Source organism: Suricata suricatta, chromosome 16, assembly GCF_006229205.1.
Source record: "Suricata suricatta isolate VVHF042 chromosome 16, meerkat_22Aug2017_6uvM2_HiC, whole genome shotgun sequence".
In the NCBI taxonomy this organism is placed as follows: Eukaryota; Metazoa; Chordata; class Mammalia; order Carnivora; family Herpestidae; genus Suricata; species Suricata suricatta.
This window is the reverse complement of record NC_043715.1, coordinates 40,082,257-40,104,164: the sequence shown is the minus strand read 5'-3', so window position 1 is coordinate 40,104,164 and position 21,908 is coordinate 40,082,257. Positions and strand designations below refer to the sequence as shown.

The 21,908-nt window shown below is 48.0% G+C and overlaps 1 protein-coding gene across 2 annotated transcripts in view; it reads right to left on the bottom strand.

Moving 5' to 3' along the window:
* CHST8 (carbohydrate sulfotransferase 8) overlaps nt 1–21,908 on the bottom strand; it is a 121,637-nt gene that overhangs the window by 61,953 nt on the left and 37,776 nt on the right. The window lies entirely within an intron of this gene.

Below are 21,908 nucleotides of genomic sequence, written 5' to 3'. Positions count from 1 at the left end.
ACCCCACTGGATGGTCTGTTGCATCAGTGGAACCGCAGCTCTGGCCCGATCACGGTTACTCCCACTGTGAGGCCCTCTGGCCCGGAGCTGAGGCAGCCAGACCTGCATTTGACAGATCCCAGGCTCAGAGGCCAGTGACAACATCCCTTGTGACACCTGTTGCTCTGGCCACTGCAGACCCAGAGCATGCCCAGGTGATATGCCCCTCTCGCTGGCTCTTCCTGCAGGGCACAGAAAGAAATGCCAAACATCCCCAATACCAACCAGTGACTCCAAATGGGCCAAGTTTGTGGGTCAAGAGGGGGACACCCCAAGGCCATTTGCTCATGGGAAGGATGTAAGTTCCTGCAGTGGGGAGAGGATGGGTAGAGCAGGAGAGGGACCTGCCAGGAGGCCGTGCTACAGGGCATTCAGAACTTCCCCTGTTGGTGGAAGGTCGCTCTGTCCCCTTGTCTTCACCCCTTCCTACAGTCTGGGCTTAGAGATACCATCTTCTCTCTCTCTCCCCCAGCCCTGGCACAGAGTAGCACCGAGGGAGGCAGAGGCCAGGGGGAGCAGCTTCCAGCAGCCTCTGGGATCATAGTTGGGTGGAGGGGACCCAGACCAGATGTGCTGCTTGGCACAGGGTCATTGCCTTGCCTGGGGTCTCCTCAGGCTCAGCACTTTGCTCAGGGAGCATTTCTGACCAGGCGCCCAGGCGCTGGGGGAGGAAGTCCCGGCTACAGCCCCGTGTCTCCATGCTCCTGGGGGATGGGAGGCAGGAAGTGGGAAGGGGAGCCCTTCCCTCCCAGGCCAAAGATTCCCAAAGACTAGACTGTCCTCCGCTCTGGTGCTGAAGAGTGTTAAATTGCAGGTTTGGGTTTCTCCCCTCTGCAGTCACTGTAATTATGTTTTCACTCAGTTAACTTTAATTAACCTGCCCCAGGCCTCCATGCATGGGGAACGCGCCTGAACGCTGGGCTCTCTGGGCTGTGCCGCGCAGGTGGTTCCCACGACCTCCCAGCTTTGATGTTCGGGAGGCAGCGCTGGGCAGGGCTCAGCTTTGTCTCTGGAGCTGGCTCCAGGTTTGAAGTTGGCCCCGATCTCCCTGCAAATGCCCCCACACTCTCAGAGAAAGACTGCCGCATCCTGCCATTGCCAGGGACACTCCTGGGTTTGCAGAGGGTAAACCCCAAAGGTTCAGACTCTGGAGTCCCTCATTTGGGCCTGTGGCTCTTCCCTCCATGGCTGCCCCAGATGGGACTGTCCTTGGGACCTGGTTCATTGTCCTGCAAAGACACAGATGCAGCCATGCAGGCCCAGGCCCCACTGAAGGGCAAGGTCACTCTCAACACTGCCCATAGGATGCCTTGTGCCCCGCGGTCTCCCAAGCTCTTCCCTCTGTAATGACAGGCACTGTGTGTGGGGGCCACTTGGGCCAGTGCCAAGGTCTAGGGGAGGATGGGGGGAGATGGAGCTGTTCTCTCTGGCCCTCACTCTGGGCCCTCCTGCCTCAGAGCAATTGGCTTAACTCCTGGGGTGCCCGTGCAGTCAAAGAAAGGAGTTAGAAGAGTAGGAACGTCACATACACTGATTCATCAAGGACAAGGCCCTCAGATAGGCAGCAAGAGACGCAGCTCAAGGCCTTTCTGGAGCAGAGGCACACGTACTAACACACACACACACACACACACACACACACACACACACAAAATGCCACAGAACACACACACCATCAACAGGCCCCAGCAAGGCCCCGGCTTAAAGAAACTGCCACAAAACCCTGATGATAATGGTCGTGGTGGTGGCCTGCTGCCTGCAGCCACCCCAGCCTCCTGAGTCAGACGTGGCCAAGCTGACCTAGGGTGAGAGAAAGAGAGGAAGGAGGGAAATACGAACGGCAAGTTTATGGCTAGGGCACAGGGCTGCCTGGTAAACCTGTTAATAAAATGCCACCCAATCTCGGCCCAAAGGCTCTATTTCATGAAAAAAAGGAGCAGGGCGGGGGCTTGGGGGAGCTCAGAAGCACATGCAATCATCATTGCATTGTTTACAGTAGTCTGCACTGCACAAGTGACTGCAGAAGAACTGGCCAGTCCCCTCTTCTCCCCAACTGTCACACTGTCACCGTACAAGCCAGTCCTGCAACAATGACCTGTCCTCACTTGTTTCTGTACCTACCCAAACCAACCCCAGCACGTGGGGCCAGGGTGGGAACCACATCTCTGCCCCAAACCTGGGGAGGTGGGAAGAAAACCAGCCCCAGGACCTGCACCTTCACCATGGCTGGAGCATCAACTACTCAAGTGTCTGACTTCCGAGATCTTCTATTTTGTTGACTCCACGCCCCCCCCCCCCAAGAGAACACAGCACCCTCTCCGTGCCCAGGGAAGCTGGTGTTAGAGCCATGCATGATCTCCCTGGCCAGCCCTAAACGTCAGACCTCCGCCTCCCCCTTTGAGACCCACCTCTCAGTGTTTGTTCTCACTGGAGACCATCTAACCAGCTAACTCCTTGCTCTGTGCAAATGGGAATCAAAAGATTAGCATGTCTCCCCTCCTGAGTTTGCCGTCTGGCTGGGTCTTCAGTGCCCCAGGAGGAGGGCCAGCATCACAGAATCTGCAGGAACCTCCTTCCTTTGCAGGTGGAGGGTAACTAGGAGATCACCAGACTCTTCAGAGAGTGTGCACATCATTCCCGTGAGGGTCCTTGTCTTCAAAGTCACATGTTATTTTCAAGGCAATGGGAACATGTTGGTCCAACGGCTGCTTGTGTTCCTTTCCTGGAGTCCAGCTGCTACCTGGGAAGTAGACCCTGTCACAGGCTGGGCCCAGGCTGCCCGGGGCCCAGTAAACACTCACAGGCATCTGGTCCCCCCTGGGATGCGCTGCATCACACTCGGCTTCAATGACAAGGGGAAGCCACCCCCCCACCTCCCTACCAAGACCAACAGACAATAAGAAAATTCAAATTACTGGGGGTGGAGCAGGGTAAGCAGGAAAAATAAACAGCCCACTTAGTTTCCAGAAGGTCCTGTGCTTACAATCCCTCCTTTTCCCAGTGGCTTGCTCTCCCTGAGGCCTCAATGGCATCCCCAATTTTTTACTGTAAGAAAAAAATCCAATTAATCTTGTAAACACCTCCTGGGACACAGGTCAGGGCCAAGGATTCCTCCTATTTCCTTATTTATCTGATTTAAAAATTTGTCTCTTGAGAAAATTCACTTTAGGGCACAAGCAAGGACTTGGGAATTCAGCCAAAACACACGCACCTCCAGTGGCGACAGGCCGGCAGGCGGATGGACGGATGGCTCCAAGGACACACTTGGTTGCAGCTGCTCCAAGGCCTGGATGCTCCCCCCAGTCACCCCGAGGACCCCCTCTGGCTTTGAGGACCTGCTCCGGTGCCCCACTGGAGGCAGCCAGAGGTGTCCGGCATGTGCCCATGGGAGCACCCACTTGGTGTGTGGATCCCAGGCCCCAGAAAGTTCTCTGTCCAGTCAGTCTCCTCCTTGCACGGGCAGGAGTGAACAATGACGTCCCTCTCGGCTGAGGAGCTGCTCTTCTGCTCTTCGGGAGAGAGGCTGCTATGGCAACTTGAGGAGAATGGAGCCAGGCACTGCCGTCACCTTGAATCCGGCACCAGGCATTCCACTGGGGCAGCAGAGGGGGCTGTGCCTCCCTGCTCTGCCCCTGCCAGGCTCCTGAGCTGGGGCTGACCTCCCGTCTTTCCTCCGCAGCCTCCTGGCCTCAGTAACTCCTCTGCTCCTCACTGAAACGGAGCACACAGCCCAGTCCCCTGAGAACACCACCTCCATCTGTTTTGTCAGACGAGTTCTTCCGTGTGTGTGGCTCCGGCTTGCTTCTGAGATGGGGTTCGTCTTGATTTCAGCTCATTAAAATCCTGCAGCTAATTAAAACTGTTCTAACAGCAGCGGCGGCAGCGGCAGTGGCAAACTCTGGGACGAGTCCCTCCAGTTTTTGTGCGTAGGCATAAAGTTGCAATGCTCTGTGAGGGTGACGAATGGCCGCAAGTGCTCAGTCTCTGGGGCGGGGCTGCAGACTCAGCCCTGCCAGACGCGGGAGAGCGCTGACCTGGGTCCTGAAACGCCCTGGGCCCAGCCTCCGCACCCCCCAGCGCACACAGGGCTGTACCTTACTCCTGCCGGAGGCAACTCGCCCGCCATACTCCTCCCCACTACAAGGCAGGGATTCCCTCCAATTCCCATGCTTTCTGCTCGGGGAAGAAAGGTAGCCCTAAGGCGGAGGCCAAGGCATGATTCAGGCTCAAACAGCCCCGAAGCCTTGTCCCCATGGATCCACTAGGAATGCTAAGGCACAGCTTCCCACCATTGCTTACACAAAGAGGCTGAGGGGAAGCCTGAAACCACAGAGCTGCAGCAAGGCAGTCCCGAGAGCCCAGCCAAGGTGTCACAAGCTACAATGCCTTGATTATTTTCAGGGGTAGGACCACACCATGGATACAGTCTCTGTCCAGGACTTCGGGGCATTTTATGAAGCAGGGTAGGGGATAGTAATTCAGCAGGTAGAGATGCTGAGTCCTATCCTGGCAGAATCTGGGATGGGGATTCAGCACCCCTAATCCTGTGAGCATGTGTACCCCGATTATAGCCCTTCTCTTACCACGTGGAGAGTGTTCATACACTTATCTCAGACCCTCAGAGCCCCGAGAGCAGCATCGAGGTCTCCTCGTCTTTGTATTCCCTGCACAGCACCTGGCACAGGTGATCAACATAACCAGTGCCTGATGTGACATGACCATGGGTCAACAGATGGAGGTGAAGAGAGGCACTCCACGAACTTAGAATTTCTAAAAGGTCATGCATGTTTCAGGGAGCTGTGGGTTTGTTTTGATCAGGTCTGGGTTAGAATTCGGTCCAAAGAGTAGCCCAATCCTGTGAGGAAAGAGGAGGCAAGACAGTGAGCTCTGTTAGAGAGCATGATGGAGCCTGGCATTCCCCACATACCCAGCGCACACTCACCACCAGGATGCCACTTTTGTATCCTCATTTCGGTAGGGCAGGTTTCAAATCATGGGGATTGAAGACTAATACACTCATGGAGGTAAATGTGGACTCTACTGCTATACACGCCCATGTATTAATGCACATAATATAGATACAAACAAATACACAAGTCATTTAGATGCCATAAAATGAGTTACACTAGGAAACTCCCTACACAAACTAAAGTTTGAATACACTGATCAAAAGTTAATGAAGAGAGTGGGGGAAGATAGTGGAGAAGGAGAATCCTGAGTTCACCTCCACCTGTGGACACACCAAGGCAACAACTACATGTGTGACAACTCACTCTGAGAAACAACCTTAAGACTGGCCAAATAGATCTTCTCGAGCTAAAGCTATAAAGAGAAGGCCAGAGAGATGAAGGGGACCCAACCCATAAGCAGGAGGGACATCACAGGCACAGAGTGAGAGGACCCAGCCCCACAGCAGGCACTCCTGGCCCTGAGGACTTGCACAGGGAAGGTGAGCCCCCATGATGTCTGGCTTTGAAAATCAGCAGAGCCTGCCTTCAGAAGAGGTGGAAGGTTATAGGGAAACCAATAACCAGTCTTCAAGGGCCAGTGTACCCAGAACAGAAGTAGTAGTTTAAAAAGTTTTAAAAAGTGCCTGACCCTAGCATTTGAAAACTGGTGAGATTTTCAGTTGCATACATGGACACTGTGAATAATCATCACATACCAATTCATTCTGTTTGGCTCACTGAGCATTTTGCGTGATGTCCTTGATGAGTCTTCCACCTCTAGCACACACATAGACTATGTGGGACCATTTCCCTCTACCTCCCTTGTCCATTCTTTTTAATGCTGTTTAATCTTAAGAGAATTCTGGTTTTTTAAATTATGTTTACTAAATTCTAGATGTACACTTAATATTCAACTTCAATATTGTTGTCAAATAATTTTTCCAGAATAAAATACTAAATCTGATTAAAAAAAAAAGTGCCTGAGGTTTTCATGAAGGGGACTTATTGACTAATTTTAGGATGTGTGTTGGAGGGTTCAGGATCTGCGGGAGTTTTCTCCAGGAAAGGAAGTGCTGGCAGGTAATCTTTCTCTTGTTCTCCTTCTGCCTTGACGAGGGGCTTGTGGGAGCCAGTTCTGACACACTCTCTCTACCCTGCTAGCATCTCACCCTGCCCCAACATTCCCCTGAAGACTAGCCCCACTCAACCCAACCCACCAGCAGGTGACCCTCCAAAGCGGCTCCTGCACTGGGCAGTCCCAGCCAGGACCTATGCCCTTCCAGAGTGACTAATACCTGCCACAGCTAACAGGCATCTCTGGTCAGAACTGGCACACCTCCAGAGCAAATCCTGACCCAGGAAGTGGGGGAGTGAGCCCTACCAACCAGAATGCACAGTAGCTAGTTGGCTTTCTCATCCAACTGCATGCGAGGCAACGCCAGCCCCTCAGTGTACCTGCAGACAGTCGGGCTGAGAACGGGCTCCCCCACCAGGGCACCGTCAGCGGTCATCTCAATCACCACAGAAGGATGCACGCAGCCCTTTCAGGGGAGCACCACATATATCCGTATGTAATAAATAGAGAGTCAGACAAAGTGAGGAGACAGAGGTATATGATCCAAACACAAGAACAAGACAAAACCCTAGAAAACAAGCTAAACAAAATAGAGTTAAGGAATCTAGCTGATAAAGAATTCAAATTAATGATCATAGGTACTTAACAGACTTAAGAGAAGAGCGGAAGAACTCAGTAAGAACTTTAACAAAGTGATAGGAAATATAAAAAAGAACCAGTCGGAGCTGAAGAATACAACAAGTGAAATGAAAATAAACTAGAAGATTCAACAGGAGAGTAGAGGAAGTAGAAGAACAAACCAGGGACCTGGAAGTCAGGATTAAAAAACCCAAAAAACCAAAACACTAAACTGAGTGGCACAAAGAAAAAAGATTTAAAAAAAATGAAAATAGAGTAAGGGGCTTTTGTGACAACATCAAGCATAATAACATTCACCAGACAGGGGGGTCTCAGACGGAGAAGAAAAAAGGAAAATGAGGCATAAAACTTATCCAAGGAAGTAATAACTGAAAACTTCCCTAAGCTGGGGAAGGAAACAGACATCCAGATCCAGGAATCAAGAGGAAATCTCCCGACAAGATGAACCCAAGGAAGTCCACATCAAGATACATAATAATTTAAATGGCAAAAATTAAAGATAAAGAGAGAATCTTAAAGGCAGCAAAAGAAAACCAGTTACCTACAAGGGAAGCCCCATAAGGCTATCAGCTGAATTTTCAGCAGAAACCTCGCAAGCAGGCAGAAGGAAGTGCATGATATATTCCAAGTGTTGGAAGGAAGAGACCTACACAAAAATACTCTACCCAGCAATGTTATCATTCAGAATGGAAAGAGAGATAATGTATTTCCAAGCAAACAAAAGTTTGCTCACCTGGCCTGTAAGAAATGCTAAAGGGAATTCTTCAGGTGAAAAAGAAGGCTACTACTAGAATTAAGAAAATTATGAGAGAAAAAAATTTCACTGGTAAAAACAAACATACAGTAAAGTTAGTAGATCAATCACTTATAAAGCTAATATAAAGGTTAAAACAAAAGAGTAGTGAAAATCAGTTATATCTACAAAAATCAATCAAGGAAAAAAAAAGATGCAAGGGATAAAATAAGATGCAAAATATGACATCATATACATAAAATGTGGAGGGGGAACAAAAGAAATTAGTGCTTTTAGAATGTGTTTAAACTTAAATAACCATCAACCTAATATAAACTGCTATATACATAGAATGTTATAGATGAACCACGTAGTAACCACAAACCAAAAACCTGTAACAGAGAAAGGAATCCAAGTGTAACACTAAAAGTCATCAAACACAGGGACAAGAGCAAGAGAACAAGAAAGGAACAGAGAACTATAAAACAATCACAAAATAATTCACAAATGACAATAAGCACATACTATCAATAATTACTTTAAATGTAACTGGAATAAATGCTACAATCAAAAGACATAGGGTGACTGAATGTATAGAAAAGCAAACCCATCTATATACTGCCTATAAGAGACGGATTTCAGGCCTAAGACACATAGGAGATGAAAACTGAAGCAATGAAAACAGATATTACATGAAAATGGAAGAAAGAAAGAGAGAGGGAGGAAGGAAAGGAGAAAGGAAGGAAGGAGAAGAAAGAAAAAGAAAGGAGAGAGAAAGAAAGGGAGAGAAAGGAAGAAAAAGAAAGAAAGAGAGAGAGAGAGAAAGAAAGAAATAGGGAAAGAAAGGAAGAAAGAAGAGGGGAAAAAAGCTAGGGTAGCAGTACTTAGAATAGACTTTAAGACAAAGACTGTAGCAAGAGACAAAGAAGGGCATTATATAATGATGAAAGGATCAATCCAACAAGAGGATAAAACAATTGTAAATATCTATGCAACTAACCCAGGAGCACCTAAATATATAAAGCAAATACTAATAGACAAAAAGGAGAGAAATTGACATTAACACAATAATAGTAAGGGACTTTAACACCCCACTTACATCAATGGATAGATCATCTAGACAGAAAATCAATAAGGAAACAGTGGTTTTGAATGACACATTAGATTAGCTGCGCTTAACAGATATATACAGAATGTTCCAACTAAAAACAGCAGAATACACATTCCTTTCAAGTGCACATAAAACATTTTCCAGGATAGATCATATGTTAGGCCACAAACCTAAGTTTCAATAAATTTAAAATTGAAATCATATCAGGCGTGTTTTCCAACCACAATGGTATAAAACTAGAAATCAATTACAAAAAAAAACCTGAGAAAACAAACATGTGGATGCTAAACAACATGCTATTAAACAACCAGTGGATCAAAGAGGAGGACAAAGAAATCAGATGAAACCAAAAAATGCATGGAGACAAAAGAAAATGAAAACACAAGGTTGAAAATCTCCGGGACACAGCAAAAGAGTTCTAAGAGAAAAGTGTATAGTGATACAGGCCTACTTCAAGAAGCAAGAAGAATCTCAAGCAATCTAACCTTATACTTAAAGGAACTAGAAAAAGAAGAGCAAACAAAGCCCAAGGTCAGTAGAAGGAAGAAAATAATAAAGATCAATCAGAGCAGTAATAAATGAAATAGAGACCAGAAAAAAAAAAAGAAAATATCAATGAAACTATTAGCTGTTCCTTTGAAAAGATAAAAAAAATTGATAAACCTTTAGCCAGACTCATCAAGAAAAAGAGAGGACTAGCATAAATAAAATCAGAAACAAGAGAAGTTACAACTGGTAGCATAAGAATACAGAGGATTATAAAAGGCTACTAAAAAATGCCAACAATTGGCCAACCTAGAAGAGATGCATCAATTGCTAGACACATATAATCTTCTACAACTGAATCAGGGAGAAATAGAAAACTTGAACAGACTAATTACTAGCAATGAAATTAAATGACTAATTAAAAAACTTCCAACAAGCAAAAATCCAGAACCAGACAGCTTCACAGGTGAATTTGGCAACACCAAACACAAACACCAACACCAAACAATTAAGGAAGAGTAAATACTTATCCTTCACAAATGATTCCTAAAAATAGAAGAGGACAACATTCAATACCCATTCATGATAAACTCTCAACAAACTGGGTATAGAGAGACTTTACCTCAACATAATGGTCTATATATGACAAACCCTCAGCTAACATCATACTCAAAAGCTAAAAGCTTTTCTTCTAAGACCAGGGACAAGACAAGGATGCCTACTCTCACTACTTTTATTCAACATAGGATTGTAAGATCAAGCCACAGCAATCAGACAAGAAAAAGAAATAAAAAGCATTCAAATTGGTGAGGAAGAAGCATGTCACTTTTGCAAATGATATGCAGGTAATGCTATATATAGACTCCATCAAAAAACTATTAGATCTAACAAAGTAATTCAGTAAAGTTGTAGGATATGAAATCAGTATGCAGAAATCTGCTGTGTTTCTGTATACCAATAACAAACTACAGAAAGAGAAATCAAGAAAATAATCTCATTTATAATTGCATCAAAAAGAATAGACTACCTAGGAATAGATTTAACTAAGAAGGTGAAAAACCTATATTCTGAAAACTATAAGACATTGATGAAAGAAACTGAAGATGACACAAATAAATAGGAAGATATACCATGCTTATGGATTAGAAGAATTCATATTGTTAAAATGTCCATACTACTCAAAGCAACCTACAGATACAATGCAAGCCCTATCAAAATACTGATATTATTTTTCACAGAACTAGAACAAATAATCCTAAAATTTATATGGAACCACAAGAGACCCCAAAGAGCCAAAGCCATCTTGAGAAAGAACAAAGCTGGAGGTATCACAAGCCTAGATTTCAAACTAAACTACGAAGCTATAGTAATCAAAACAGTATGCTATTGGCACATAAATAGATACATAGATCAACAGAACAAAGTAAAAAGCCCACAAATAAATCTGCAATTAATAATAAATTAATCTTCAACAAAAGAGGCAAAAATAAACAACAAGGAACAGTCTCTTCAAACAAACAACTGGGACTATATAAAAACAAAAAGCTTCTGCACAGTGAAGGCAGCTACCAACAAAACGGAAAGGCAGCCTACCGAACGGCAGAAGATGTTTGTAAATGAGATCTCTGATAAGGGGTTATTATCCAAAATAGAGAAAGCTCTCATACAACTCAGTACAAAAGCCCACGAATAATCCAATTAAAAATGGGCAAAGGACCTGCAGAGACATTTTTCCAAAAAGACATACAGATGGCCAAAAGTACATGAAAAAGTGTTCAACGTCATTAATCAGCAGGAAAATGCATATGAAAACCACAATGAGATATCACCTCATATCGGAATGATTAGTAGCAAAAAGGCAAAGATACAAGTATTGGGAGGATTGGACCGTTGGTGGGAAGGCAGATGGCGCACCCACTGTGGAAAACAGTATGGAGGTTCCTCAAAAACTTCAAAATAGAACTACCATATATGATCTAGCAATTCTGTTTCTGGGTATTTGCCCGAAGAAAACAAAAACAGTAGTTCAAAAAGGTAATATACATCCACTACAGCATTTTTGCAATAGCCAAGATGTGAAAGTAACTCAAGTGTCCATTGATAGATGAATGGATACAGAGGTCCTCACACACACACACACACACACAAGCACACGATAGAATGTTATCCATCTATAGAAAAGAATAAGATCTTGCTATTTGCAACAACAGGGATGGAACAAAAGAATATTATGTTAACTGAGATAATTCAGGCTGAGAAAGACAAATACCATATGATTTCACTTACATATGGAATCTAAAGGCAAAACAAATGACACACGAACAAGTCAATGAACACAACACATGCTACCACATGGGTGAACACTGAGGACATTATGTTATGTGAAACTAGCCATCTGCAGTAGGTCAAACACTGTATGACTTCGTGTAGTCAGATTCAGAAGTAGAAAGTAGAATAGTGGTCACCAGGGGGATGAAGGAGAGAGAAATGGGGAGTTGTTTATTAATGGGCACAGAGTTTCAGTTGGGGAAGTTGAAAAATTCTAGAGATGGGTGGTGTACAACAATGTGAATGCATTGGATGCTTCTGGACTTAAAAATGATTAAAATAGTAAATTTTATATTATGTGTATCTTACCACAATAAAAAAAATCAACAAAAGCAAACTAAAGGTTAATACTGAGTCCAAACTATCCTCTTTCTGTTAGTTTCACTCATGCCACAGGTGACTGCAGGTGGGCCCAGGAGCTGAGGACCAGGGAGTGGTCAAGTGAAACATGACCAGGACATAGCTGGGGTTGTGGCCCAGGCAGCTAGATGTCATGAGATGGACAGCAGGCTCAGAGTGGGGAGCCCACTCCAGGTTCTAGGTCTGGCTGCCCGTCCAATCAGCTGCGGGACCCTCATGACTTGATTTACTAATCTCAGAGTTAGTCTACATCTAAAATATCCATTGTAGATGAGTCTCAAGTTCCTTGCAGCTCTGCGGTGAGACAAATGTCAAAACAGAAAAGTGTTTCTGTGAATTTCATCCACAAGAGCCTCTTTCAGGCAGAGCAGGAGGCTTTTTGGCTAGGGCATCCGTTACCCACACTTACCACCAGTCCCTTGGATAGCTGCTGGGCCCCTGTGGATCAAAGCTGCCAACCTGTTTCCCTCTAAGACCACTCTGACCGCGTGTAGAGGGAGCAAAGGGCTCCAAAGCAAGTGTTAATCTAGAAATTGTGTTCTCAGTTTCTTTCTAAGCCACAAAGACTTGCTTCCCTGAGGCCTGCCTGGTTGAGCTGAGTCCACCAGAGGCCACCTCCTCCCTCGATGACCACTGCTTTCTTTGTTTCAACGTCTGCACTGAGCCCAGCTGAGACAGTACCTCAATTTGTGATAGAATTCACTCCAAGGCAGAAATCTACACAGAGCTAGTTATGGGGACCCCACTGTATCTGCAGTCACCTTTGTCATTTAAAAATCTTTAATTTTTAAAGAATTTAAAAGGGCAAAATGAAAGACCCTTGTGGGGATGGAAATGTCCCGTATCTTGTCTGTATCAGTGTCAATATCCTCATTGTGATATTATACTATAGTTTTGTAAGATAGACTTGGAGAGACAGGAAAAGTGGTATGTGAGATTTCTCTGTATTATTTCTTACAACTGTTACATGAATCAAAAATTATCTCAAAATGAAAGGTTTAATTTTTTAAAAATCAAGAACTTAAAAAGTAAAAGTAACTGGCCTTCCAACTCCTGCATAATGGAAACAAATTCTAATGTTGTGCATGTAAATAATAGATAACCATTTTCATGGATCAGTGCCACCCTTTGTTGTATAAGAAACATTTTAAAGTTAAGGGACTATGCCTTTAATAGGAAAATTTGATGTGTTAGCAACTACTGGTTGATCTTTGTGCATTTTTCATTTGCAAATTGCACTTTAAAAATGCAAACAATTATTAATATTGATTTGGACTCAAACAATATTGAATTTCAATATATTTCCAGCTCTTTTATGAATTACCCTGTGGATACGTGGTGATTATGATAAAGAGCATTTGCATGCTCAATTTCTGTTCAGTGAGGAACCTTGAAGAGGGCTGGTGTGACCCATGGATAATGAACTTCACAGGGACAAGGCTGGCTCCAGAGCCCTCTGCCAGGCCCTCAAACTTAGCAGGCAGCACAGACTTTCAGGGCCACTTTCTCCAACCAGTATTACAAAGCACAGGCTATGAACAACTGCTCAAGGTCTGGAATGGGATTTATGTCATAGTTTTTAGGGAAAGAAAAGGAGAAGGAATAGATGTGCATTATGCTTTGTTAACCTTCCAGGTACCATGCTGAATACTATATAAACATCCCATTTTGCTTTTGAACAATAACCACTTTTTTTTAAAGTAGGCTTCATGTCCAGGATGGAGCCCAATGTGGGGCTTGAACTCATGACCCTGAGATCAAGATCTGAGCTGAGATCAAGAGTCGGATGCTTAGCTGACTGAGCCACCCAGCTCCCCCTTGAACAGTAACCTCTTGAAGTGAAAATCATTATCCCTATTTGACACCGGTTTGGTTCTCTGTGAGGAGATGCAGAGATGGAGTCTTGGGTGCATGAAGTTAATTAAGGATCAACACCTGTGAAGGGAAAAGGGAGGAAGCCAAATAGAGCAAGGGAAGTCAGACAGGGATGTAGGTCCAACCCAGGCTGGGCGGGGAGCTCTGGAGTAAGTGTAGCCCGTGGGAGTGTCCCATAGCAGGCTGAAATGGCTTCACCTTTGTGTGGCACCTTACTCAGTAGCTGGATGTGGCATGTCCAGGCAAAGTCATGACCCCCGATCAGACAGTTGCTGCTGCAGTCAAAGCAGATCCTAAAGGAGCTGACAGCTGGGGGATGGTTGCTGACCACACGTCCCATGGGTGGTCAGTGTGTCCTGGAAGGGGATATGGGCAGTACATTTCCCAAGTTTACCACTGATTTACAGATGATGACATTAAGACCCAGAGAGACTAAATGCGGCCAAGGTTACACTCTCCATAAGCCATCCCAGATCTGCCTGATTCAAATCTTGCCTTCCCACATCCCATTCACTGCTTTTCCCAAACAAAAGCATAGATCAGACTGTCCTGACCTTCAGCTACTGAGACATGAAGGTCTGAAAATCTCCAGGGGAACATGCAGAGAGTCTGACTGTGTAAGCAGATACTAACATCCCTGCAGCATGCACGTGTGTGTGTGCACACATACTTAGTTCTTGGCAATTATCTAATTGCTAATGGAAGGCTGGGGCATGGGTTATTTGGGTTAAAAGTTCCCCTGACAGTATGGCCTGGGGAGCATCCCCCCACCCCCAATCCCACAGAGACAGTGGACCTTGCCAAGAGCAGCAGACGATGTATGATGCTGCACGGCCTTCTTTTACTTTTAGAAAGCACTGAGCTCTTCACATTTTCCAGCTGCTCTGACATCCACAGCCACAGCAGGGAAAATTACAGGGAGGGAAAAATTGCATATTTACTGCTCAAAATTGAAAGTTGGGGTATAATATGGACAGAGCAAAGTGTATGAGTAAACCTAGAATGCCCTGGCCCCTGGCAGGGTGCAGCTGCCTCCAAGCGGCAAGCAGTAATCCATAGACTCCAGAAGAAGAGAGACTGGCAAGGAGGTTTGGCTTCCATCCAGGGAATCCCTCTCCTTGTGGCTGGCACAGGGAGGCCCCAGAGGACTTGCCTTTGTGTTCCTAGCTGCTAATAATACCTGGCACAGAGTAGGTGCTTGGGCAATGTGCAGTGAGCAAAGAGAGAGCTCATAAGAAGAGAGGTGAGGGGAAGGGATCCTTGCACACTAGGACCAGCTGTGTCCTTTGGGGTGAGGTCATCTGGAGTCCAGCAGGGGCATTCTGTAGGTCTGCACGGTGACCATGCACAGCCATCCCCTTTAGGAACAGGCTGGCCTCTCTAAGCTGGCTCCATGGCTAATCATCACATTCTTGATCCCCACGAGTGCAGCATGATTTACCCGGGAGCTCTCAGAACAGCTGGTGTCTGCCAACCTGAGGGCTCAAAGACTAAGAGTATGGCAGAACAATCAAGTCTGTTGGTCCCGTCCTGGTTGTTCTGTGGAGAACTGGGTCTCCCTCAGGCTACCGGGAGGGGGCCAGGGCTGTGAGTTATCTGGAGGTTCTAATGAGTGGCCATGCATAAGACAGGAGCCTGCTTCTGTCTCTGTGTCTCTGCCTCATATAACTCTCCAGTGGACATCCTGTGCTTCGAGTCTCCTCTACATCACTGATCCTCAATCGCTTCTCCCTCTTTCACCACAGGGTGTTGGGAAGCCAGAAAGTTGGGTCCACCTTAACCCTCCCTCCACACTCTCCCCATTCCTCCTACATGTGTCCTGTTCATCTTATTTTTTTTTTTTCATCCCCTCAGTGTGGCTGATTCAGCACTGGGGGCCTGGACAGCTCCCTAGCTACACACCAGTGTCCATAGGACAGTAGCTGCTCCTTCCTTGTTCAAAAAGGTCTGAGGACTCCCCATTGCCCAGTGGTCCAAGTTTGAATGTCTTAGCATATTTCACAAGGCCCACTGAGTATCCACACTGCCCTCCTGAGCCTTCAGTCTCATTTCTCACCATCTCCTGTTGGCTCCCAGGCCAGCTGTGGCACCCTCCTGTGGATTCCCAGAGCCCCTGGGCTTTCTTCTAACATGAGTAACAGTGAGAGACTAGTGTAGAGGAAAGAGACCTGGGCTCCAAGTGTTTGCCATTCAGCACTACACTCTATCACTAGAAGACTTTGGGCATCATTTTACACTTCTGAGCCTCAATTTTCCCCAATAGTGAGTAGGTTCCTGGTGGACTGATACCACAAGGCTATTTTTGAAGAATACTGCTGTCTTTGGGTAGAGGGAAGAGGCTCAGGACAGGTGTGTTGGGCCACTAGGTCCCAGCGCTCTCCCTGCAGGGCACATGCTCCTCTGGGTGGTCTTGCCCTTGTCTCCAAACAGCTTTGCTGACTTGTTTGCTTTCCATGAACGATACGCAAGAGAGTCTGGTTTTTCTCTCCCTGAGACTTCAGCCTCTTTTCTGTTGTCCCATGGTCATGAGTTCTCATCTCTTGGCCTCAAGGACACAGCCAGAAAATACGCTAAGTCTTTAGTGATCCCTGGACATGGTATTCTATGGTATGTTTGCCAGGCTGGAGTGCTAGGGCAAGGATGTGGGCAGCATTCAGCTGACTGGGAGTGCCCCACAGCAGGATGGCACCCACAGAGGCCCCACTGATGCCCTGTGTCACCCTGTCAAATGAAGGGGCATGAAAGCCCTAACTTCTTGCACTTGCAAGGAGAAAGATACAGGTGGAAATACACATTTTCATCATGAGACCTAGAGTGGCCAACCGTTTTTCAGTGAACACTTGTTTGAAGAAGCCCATTTCCAGTACTAACTATATGACACCTTATAAAAGTGAAAGTTGTTTTTAGGATGACATGGCGGATGACCATTGGTAGCAGATCCAGGCCTTCAGATCTTCCAGTTTGGAAACCTAGATTTTTAACCAGAAATTTCTTGATTCTCAAATTGGCAAGCAAGACAATCTAGACACAAACTAGAGCCAATCAAAACTTCTGTCCAAGCTGGATTTGGCCCGGGGTCCACCCACGGCCACTGTGCCCATGAAAAGCATAGCCCAGATTGGGGAAAGGCAGCTGACCTCTGGATAAAAATGATTCAAGGAATTTTGTGCAAAATCAGCAGAGAAGAGAAAAAGCCTGTGAGTCAGCTGGTGAGGAGAGAGGCTACAGTAGCCTGGCTGGTCAGGAGCTGTTTCCTACAGCTCTGTAAGTGGATGGCACTCATGCAGAAACACGGGCTTCCAGCGCAGGGCACCGGCCTCTGCCTGGAGGACAGTCACTGCAGTGCCACAGGACCCATCCAGCAGTGGCGCACACGTGCACACACACACACACACACACACACACACACTCATGTGCACCCGTTTGGGGTTGAACTGTGTCACCCCTGCCAAATTCACATGTTGGAGTCCTAACCCCCAGTACTTCAGAATACGACCTAATTTGAAAAAAAGGGGTAATTGCAGAGATAATTAGCTAAGACGAGGTCACACTGGAATAGGATGAGCCCCAAACCTGAAAGACTAGTGTTCTTATACAAAGGGGAAATCTGGACAGACACGCACACAGGGAGAATGCCACGTGAGGATAAAGGTGGAGATCTACAGGCCAAGGGATGCCAAAGATTACCCGCAAATGGCCAGAATCCCGGCAAGAGGCCTGGAACAGATCTCCCTGACCACATTCCAAGGGAGCCAAACCTCCTGACACCTTGAACTCAGACCTCCAGCCTCCAGGACTGAGAGGCAAAACCTCTCAGCTACGGAAGCCCCCTAGTCTGTTACAGCAGCCCAGGCAAAGCAACACAGCCCTCGTGGAGAAGCCTGAGCTCTGGCATGCCAGGCACAGCAGCGTCTAGGGGGCGGGGGAGGGGTGCGCATGCCTGGCAAGCTGCCAGGAGACCAGCTCTCGCCTGCTTCAGTGCTTGTCATCAACTGTGTGTAGACAATGTCAGGCCAGCATTTGACAAGCAGGATGTGCTGTGGGAATCCTGTAGCTCCATAATGTCACTGGGACCCGGGTCCTTCCTGAGGCTCTGCTTCTCTGTCCTTGGGCACGTTTTGTCCTCAGATGGCCTCTGCATAGTTGCTTGATGGCTACGGCCACAGTCCAGCCTACAGGCATCCTTGCTACATCTCGCAGAAGAGGGGCAGCCCCGTCCCTCACCGTGGAGCAAGACTCCTGAGCTGGCGGGCCCCTCCCTGACCCAGTGCCGGGGGCTGGGAATGCCCCCTGCTGGTGGGTGTAGGTAGGCCTGGGACCAGTGGGATGAAGCTGCCCTTGTAGGAGCTGGTCTTGAGGGGTCAGTGCCCCCAAACTCGAAGACTAGGAGACAAGGGGAAGAGGTGACACAGAATTGGCTACTGAGTCCCCTATGCATTCTTTCCTTTGCTCTGTACAAAAGCTGTGTGAATAACTAACCCCTGTTTCACAGCTGAGGAAACGGGTTCAGAGAGGCCGCGTGGCCTGCTCACGGCCACACTGTGAGGAATCCGTGCAGGAACATTTGAATTCAGGTCTAAGTCCAACGGAAGTGCTGTCTGCCACTCCCTGTTCTGTGTCCCAGGACTGACCTCGCCACGTGTGACCCTGGAAGCCACACTCTGGACCTATGCCAGTACAGACCTGGTCTGTCAGTGGGGAGGGCGTGAGGGCCACTCCATCCTTCCCGGAAGCCCTCTTTGAGCCTGCGCTGTTGGCCTGCCCTCTCCACACAGCTACTTCCTGCCTGTGGCACTGGCCCGCGGGCTCCCAAGTGGTCCCCCGCCTCAGTGAGCGCCAAGAGGACCTCGAGAGGCCCCCGGGCTGACATGTGAACCACCTGTGAATGTGTGTGTGCGTGCACATGCATGTGTGAGCACGCAGATGTGTCTCCATGACGCCACCCTGTGAATGGGGAGGGTGAGGGCTCTCGGCGAGCCACGCGTGTGAGGGGACGTGTGTTTGTGTGTGTGCACACATGTGGCCATTTCAGAAGCTCTCATCCCTCTGGCCCCAGGCCACCAGGACAGTGACCAGGAGAAGCTCAGAAGTGCTCCCTCTGCCCCCCGCTGCTGCCTGGGGCCAGCCCTCCTTCCTGGCAGAGGAGAGCAAGGCCCCCCTTTCCGCAGGGGTCTGGAGGGCAGGCAGCGGGGAGGGTGAGCTGAGAGGGGCTCAGAAGTGGCAGCCCAGCAGGGCCATCTGCCATCTGTGCCTCCCGCTCCGCTTCCCCTCCGTCCCCTCTCCGCCTCAGGGTGCATCACTCTGGCGACCCCTGGGAATTGGAAGCTAATTTTCCACGATCATTAGTGATGGAAAGACCTCAGGTTCTGCCTTTAATTAAAGTCAAACGTGGGGCTGAGGAGAAGCACGGCACGCAGGCGCCCTCTTCTCACTTGTAAAAGCCATATGCAAATAATTAAGCCAGGCATGGAAGCCATAATTAAAAATTTCACAAACCCCCTCATTAGCCGAGCAGTCTGCACGGAGAAGTGGGGCCGCAGCTCTCCCCCACGCTGATAGCAGCTCCTGCAGATGGCTGACTGGGGCTGGGGGGAGAGGGGGCCCGCACCCAGGTGACAGTGCACCTGGCAGGGCGCCAGGCTTCCCAGGCCAGGAGTGATAGCCTCTCACCTCAGACCAGGAAGCGTCCAGCCAGGGGCCAGGGCTCCCAGGGTGAGGCAGGTGACTCTGAACCTTCGTCTGCCCACCGCAGGGTGAAGAGACAGGACCCTGGCCCCAGATCTCCCAGCCTCCCCTGGCCCCAGCCCCCATTTCTGCAGAGCTGGGATCTGCTAATGGAAGCAGGGAGAACGGTCTCGGCTAGAGACTAGAGATCGCCCCAGTTGGACATCTTGAAGCCCCTCCCCAGGAGGGAGGTGGACCCTTGGGTCGACGCAGGCTCAACGGGTCCCCAACTCCCCCAGCAGCTGTATCCTCAGGCCCTTCAACTCCTATCATGCCTATAGAGGTCTCAGGCCGGGGGGGGTCACTGTGTGGGGAGGGACCCCTGAAGACAAAGGCCCAGACAGAACGTCCACACCCCATAAACAGAGGCAGTCTCGCCGTCAATCAGCACCTCGAGAACTCTGAGGAGGGACAGGATGGCTGGGAAATGTCTGACCTCACTGTTCTTGACATTTTTGGACCCCGTTCCCCCCGACACTACCCAGGGTCCCTGGCCCGAAACCTCAGCCCCTACAGACATCTGATTCACCTCAGGTCCCGAATCGATCCTGCCAGGCAAGTCACCGTACCCATAATGGCCCCTTGCGCATTGACATTTCCAAATGAATATTCACTCATCCTAGTCCTGGCCACTTGTTTTCCATCTGGCCTGATCAATGGTGCTCCTCTGAAGGGGTCGTGCTTATCAGAGGCACTGGAGCTGCCCGGCGTGCACAGGGACGAGATGTGTCCACCCAGCTGTAAGCTGGGACCTCACCTGCAGACCACGGGCCCTGCCAGGGCCCAAGTCTCCCCACAGCTGAGATGCTCCCTCCTTCAGCGTCACAGACATAAAAGGAACGTGAGTAAAAATACATCCAGAAACTGGATTTCCTTTGGAGGATTTGGGGGTCTGATGGGGTCGCAGGATGTCACCAAGCTAAGCTGAGTTCTGTCCTGCTCAGGTCAATCTCAAGCCGAAAGAGCCCACCGTCTGACACCTTTGGCCAGATCCCTGATCCCTTTCCAGTTCGGGACTTGCCCTTCCTGGTGGCTCAGGGAACCTCACTCCTCTTTCCAGCTGTCCTCTGGCCAACAGAGGGGACGCAAGCCCTTTGGCCAAGGGTCATCCGATACCACCCCCAGGCACCCTGCTCTGGGAAGCTAGTCCCGGACAGTTGTGACCCTAGCTGACTTGTCTCATTTCTCATCTGTCCCCAATATGCTTTGACAGTCAGTTCTGCAAGTCAGCTTGGGGCACCCTTCACTGTTTACCTTCCAAGGCAAAGTCCCCCATTACAAAGGCATCTACCTGAGCATCTCCATGTTCTGCCACTGACTCAAAATAATATCCCCAAATGAGGCGCTATGCTCACATGGGGAAGGGGACTATCCCACTTACACAAACCAAGTAACAATTGGACTTCTTGGCCCTGCTTAGTTCTTCAAAATGAAGTATTTTAGATATACAAAATAAGTATGTAAAGGGGCGCCTGGATGGCTCAGTTGGTTAAGCATCTGACTTTGGCTCAGGTCATGATCTCAGAGCCTGGAGCCTGCTTTGGATTCTGTGTCTCCCTCTCTCTCTGCTCCTCTCTTGCTGGTACTCTGTCTCTGTCTCTCTCTCTTTCAAAAATATAGAAATATTTTTAAAAAATTAAAAAAAATATATATATAAAGAATGGAAGAACAACCAGTATACTCACCATCAACTTAAAGAATAAAACAATGATCAATATCAAGAGTGTCCTTTATACCCTTTCCTGTTACTTCCCCCGTTCCTTCCCCTCTAGAGGTAGCCAGACATGTGGTAAACATTTAATGAGCACCTACTATGTGCTTGGCACCGTTCTAAGAATCAAGATCCATCATGAACACAATCCTGCCCTCACAGAACTAAATTTCAACCAGGAGAGAGACAGACAGTACTAGAAGTTCTATAAATGAAAGAAACGAGCAAATTATTTTGCTCACCTCATTGAGAAGGTGATATTTGAACCATGTGGATTGCTAGAGAACAGCCTGGGCAAAGGCCCTGGGGTGGGAGCACTCCTGACACCCAGTGTGTCTGGAGAGAAGTGAACATAAGGAAGAAAGGAAGGAAGCACAGTCAGGGAAGTAACGGGCAGCCAGTCAGGTGGGCCATCGACAAGAAGGTGCCTTTTATCCTGAGTAAAACGGGGACATTCTCTGGCATGGATTGCAGCAGGCCCCTCCGGCCACAGAGGTGGACAAGGGCAGAAGCGGGAAGGCCAGGGAAGAGGTTAGTCTGGGTGTCTGCCATTCTTATGAGAACTGGGATGTTTATAAGAGGACTTTATTTTGAAAATCACATGTTTTTACTTTGATGCTCTGATGTCAATGTGTCTCGGGTCCACTTGCTGGCCGTCAGATTTTCTGATGTGAGCATTCTGGGTCCTGAAAGATTGGTAAGTCACTCTCGACATGAAGCCGGCCCTCCCTGCTTGTTCTGCAGTGCAGGAAGCTCAGTGGCTTGGGATATAGGACAGGGAGACACACAGTGACGGTCAGGAAGAGGGCCCTGGAGCCGCCAGGCTGCCTGGGTCCAAATCCTGGCGCCATCACTCACTGACTGTGTCACTCTGGGCA